Here is a 5086-nt window from a genome sequence, read left to right as displayed (position 1 = left end):
GAGATTAAAGATGCATTATGTAAGATTTAGATAAAGAGCTGACAGTTCTCGCTATAACAGTTAAGAACTAGATAATGGAAAGGGAATATCCTGAAAGTTTCGGTCAAATTCCATGGTTCTGAACGAAGTTACAGCTGTTTAAAGAATATAGTGAAGTCTCGATTGTCATTGCTACCGTTGTTACGATAATAAAGCCTAGATTATCCATTTGTAAATTAAATTATTAACTGTCGATCTGGTTTCAAACCAAGATTGAGCATCCGATGGTGTAGGGAGTTGATTATGTTAATAAATGTCTAATTAGTGATTTATATAACATTGGAAGCCAAACGAACGACATGGAGAGAGAGAAAGAAATGGGGTTTAACGTCCACTTGACACAAACCAGGTTATTTCGGTACTAACACATGGTTCAATTTTATTTCAATAATTCGCTTGTACGTAGGGGTCATTCACAGTGGGAGGAAACTGGAGGACACGGGAAATTGTGGGCGAGGTGCATGTACTTGACTAGTACTGATGGTGATCTTGGTAGATATCTGCAACCATGCTGTAATAGAACTAAGCTCAAATAAGCCAAAATTCTAAAACTAAACTTACGTAGATACGTGATACGGGTGGGAAAAATTCCAATTGCCAAAAGTCTCTAATCATAGAAACATATCCTACCACAAAGCATGAACAATCAAATTGTTTATTTCTGCTTAGCTATAGTGGAAAATGTTAATCATCGAACTCCGTCCAAACTTTCACATAATAGACATTTACACCAAGTATGGACATTCTACTCCAATGAAACACTTACACTGAAACGTTCCCATTACTTTTGCATTAGGCCGAGTTTTTCACCGGTGGAAAACGGGCCTAAGCCTAAGCTGAAAATTCTATTAAGGAACTTATAGTCGTGTTATTGATTTTGCCTACTGAAACCATATTCGCATTTAAAAACACGGTTATCGTTTACCAAAGCCTCAATCAATCAAATTGTTTATCTTTGTGTATCCTAAGTGGGAAATGTTCATCATCGAACCTAGAAATGGTTCCACTACTGATGTCTTCCGCCTTACTCCAGCCACAGTAGTGGCTGGTCCTACGGAGTTCCTTTGCGCAAGTTTTTTTAGTCAAATGACTACAAAGCCTCAATAAATCAAATTGTTTATCTTTGCTTATCCTTAGTAGGAAATGTTCATCATCGAACCCAGTCAAAACATTTATCTAATCAACACCTACGCCGACTTTGAACATTCTACCTCAATTGGAGGGGGTGTAACTGTTTTCCAATGTCCCAAATGAACGTACCCACTTAGCGCTATTATGCTACTTAGCCTAAGCCGGAATGTGCTCGTCATGGAACTCCGTCAAGGCAATGGCCTACTTAACACCCAAACCCAGGAGCCAGTGGCGGCGCCAACCGTCGGTGATTGGGGGGGGGGGGCAAAGCTGGGGCAAAGTCCAAGGTTAAGGGGGCAAAGGCACGAGCTTCAACTAGGGGTAGAGGGCCTCCCCCAGAAAAATTTGAAAAACAGGTTGCCGGAAATGCAGCCTGGCAGTATTTCAGGCACTGATCGATGAGGTAAAGTGTCAAACGAACGGACTTGCGAATCACGACGAAGCCCACTCACGAGCGTCAAAGTAGGGAGTCCTCCCCTAGAAAATTTTGAAAAATAGACTGCTGAAAATGCTGTCTTAAATATTCTGTCAGGCACCGATGGTCGAGATAAATAGATACACTGAAAAAAAACTTGTGTTGAAACAACACAAACTTGTGTTATTTTCAACACAAGTTAGGTGTCTCTATTTAACAACACAATCTTGTGTTAAATGTTGAAACAACACAAAACTTGTGTTAAATGTTGAAACAACACAAAACTTGTGTTAAATGTTGAAACAACACAAAACTTGTGTGAAAATCTACACATTATTTGTGTTGAAATTTCTGAAACTTGTTTGTGTTGAAATTTCTGAAACTTGTGTTGAAATTTCTGAAACTTGTGTTGAAATTTCTGAAACTTGTGTTGAAATTTCTGAAACTCGTGTTGTTTCGTACAAACTTGTGTATAACAAAAAATTGTGTTGTATTTTACCAATTTATATCCAGTATAACAACCTTTCGAATGCAACCCCTACCATTCGTTCTGTTTAAACTGTAATTATTGATAAATGACATAATAATTTTGTTTGTTAAATTATTATTTATTCAATAAATGATATGAAAAAATAAATTAATGCCTAATTAATACCAATACAGACATCTCGAAGGTTAATAAACAAAGTTAATTCCAATACTAATAAAATTGTGTTATACAATGAAAAAATACCCACCCCCCATTCCCAATTATTAAATAAAAAGTAGCTATTTAAATTGAAAAATAAAGCACCGAGACATTTGGAATATTAATCAAAAAAGTTAATTTCAATACTAATAAAATTGTGTTCAATAATAACAATATCCCCCCCACCCCTCAAAAAAAGCTATTTAATTTTTTTTTACAATTAACCTTAAAAAGAACTGAGAATATAATATATATGTTCACAATATCCCTACCCCATGGTCCCAAAACATACATTTTAAATATATCTAAATTTAATATCAACCAAACCAAGCACTAAAGACATTAATAATGCACTAAATTGAAATACTTTTAAGAAAAAATAGTCCCTTTAACAGATTAGGAATTCAAAATTTTCTACAGTATATAAATGGGAACTAATAGATAAAGCACAGGCAAATAATTATAGATAGATAAAATAAATATAGCATAAAAATCAAACAAAATGGAGAAAATTAAAAATTTGTAAAACAAAAATTGATTAATTAATAAAACCATTTTATATAAAAGAGGCATTAACATTCGAAATGTTCACTAAATGTTTAAAAATAAAGGTTGATTTCATCCTACAATAATACATTTTTATAATTATCGAATGTTTCTATTAATTATTGATGATCCCTCTATATTATTTCAAATTTTCAGGCCAAATCTTTAGTGTTTAGGATTACACTGCATTCTATATAATGAAACAATATTAGAGATGGTTTGGTATTTGACATTAAAAACAAAAATGTGATTAAAAAGGCAATGGTGACATATAACTTTTGGGTTTCCACAATAAGATCTGTAAAAGAATTTGATGACTTTATATTCAGAATTTTGAGTTGTTTTCTTTCTTTGGTATTAATATTCACTAAATAGATATAATTCTCCAAGGATGTTCAAGTGATTATTATAAATACACTTATCGACAAATGGGGTTTTGATGTGGATTTAACTTGGTACACCAGTCATGGGTATAGAGTTGAAAAGAGCATAATTTAACAATATATTATATTATTTTGAGACTCATATGTATGACTACATGCGAATGCAAGAGGGGGGGGGGGTATTTTAGTCAGGTAGCATTATTGCTTACTCATGTACACCAAAAACACGTCATCTCGCCTAAACAGATGTTTTACGCCAAAACGCTTCAACTTGATTGATTGCCATGTTTTTGGTGTAGATTTATATCTTTTCTTGGGCGCCGAATCGAACTACGGCTTTTAAAATGTTCAAAAATCGACGTAAATTGATTTTTTCAACGATAGTTGGTATACAACGATGAGCACATGAGTGAGTAGACTGTGGGAAAGTTACGACAACTCATTTCCAGGCGCCATTTTGGGTCCCAATTATGACGCCATAAAAGCTATGACGTCATGGCTTCATACAGGTTTACATACCAAAATTTGTTTTTTTCTTGCAGTATTAGACGTTGAGGGATAATATAACGTTTTACCCTAAAAAAAAATGCAAAAGAAACCAATGCAGTTTGGTTCAGTGATAAATATATCAAACAAAATCATACCCAAAATCGGGGAATTTTCTGAGAGCGATATCTCGTAATCAGTGTGTTTTACTATTTACTCGTTGGATTATAAATGATTTCTTTTTAAATTCCTCAAACACAGAGTGAGTGGTTATGCAAGCGAAATGTGCCGCCGAAAAATCGAATTTGACAAACGTCAAATTAAAAAAAAGAAGTATTTGTTATATGGTGCCGGGCGTTTCTTTCATAATGGCCGCCAAATTTGGTAATATTATTATTATTATTATTATTATTACAGCATATTTATAGCGCGCCCTTTCATAAAACATGTTCAGGGGCACTTTACAAAGTGACAATGTAATCATAAATAAACAACAAGATTATGGACATCTTAACAATTGTATACAGAGTCAGTTAAAAGCCTCATTAAATAAATGTGATTTAAGTTGTTTTTTTAAAAGAATATAGAGATGTACAAGATCTTAAACTAAATGGTAGATTATCCCATAAAACAGGTGCTTGATAACTAAAAGAGACTAGTTGAATAGTTTTGGGCTTTAAAAATAGTTTATCTGATGTACGTAATATTCGACCATTATATCGTGGTTATGTACGCGAAATGTGCGGAAATCGAATTTGACAAACATCAATTAAAGAAATGTATTTTCCATGTGGTGCCGGGCATTTCTTTTAAAAGGGCTACCGAATTTGGTAATACATGTATAAGGCAATTTAACAAAAAAAACATAAATTTGGTAGACTAAAAGGGCATCTCTTAAGATACGTAAGATATGACTTTTGCAATGTCCTTTATATGGTTTTCGATGTCTCTGAATTTGAAGATAAATTTTGAAAATACAAAATAGCAGCAACACCAATTGGCGGATATTAAATTAATCGTCATTTTTCCTGTTGGATATTAGATAGTGTCTCTTAAGCATGATGTACACTGTAGTTCGATGTACCCTGTAGTTCAGATACAGTCTCCAAACCGTGTTTACACTGACTGTAGTTTGGGTGTAGTTCGTCAAATGAAGATGAATTTTACGATACAAAAAAATGAATATATTGTAAACGCGCTTTAAATATCTGGATGCGATAGACTTCGTGATAAAAAATTCAAGGTACATTATATCATTGGCAATAATAAGATCCATTTTTAGTTTTTAGTTATACACTGATAAACACCAATAGATGTTTTCATGACAATAAATCATAAAATGTATTCAGCTCGACGTAAGACATAAATAGATACAGTTGGTTTAACTTGAATAGAAGT

The sequence above is a fragment of the Patella vulgata genome, chromosome 5 (genome assembly GCF_932274485.2).
Source record: "Patella vulgata chromosome 5, xgPatVulg1.2, whole genome shotgun sequence".
Taxonomy (NCBI): domain Eukaryota; kingdom Metazoa; phylum Mollusca; class Gastropoda; family Patellidae; genus Patella; species Patella vulgata.
This window is presented reverse-complemented; position numbering follows the sequence as displayed.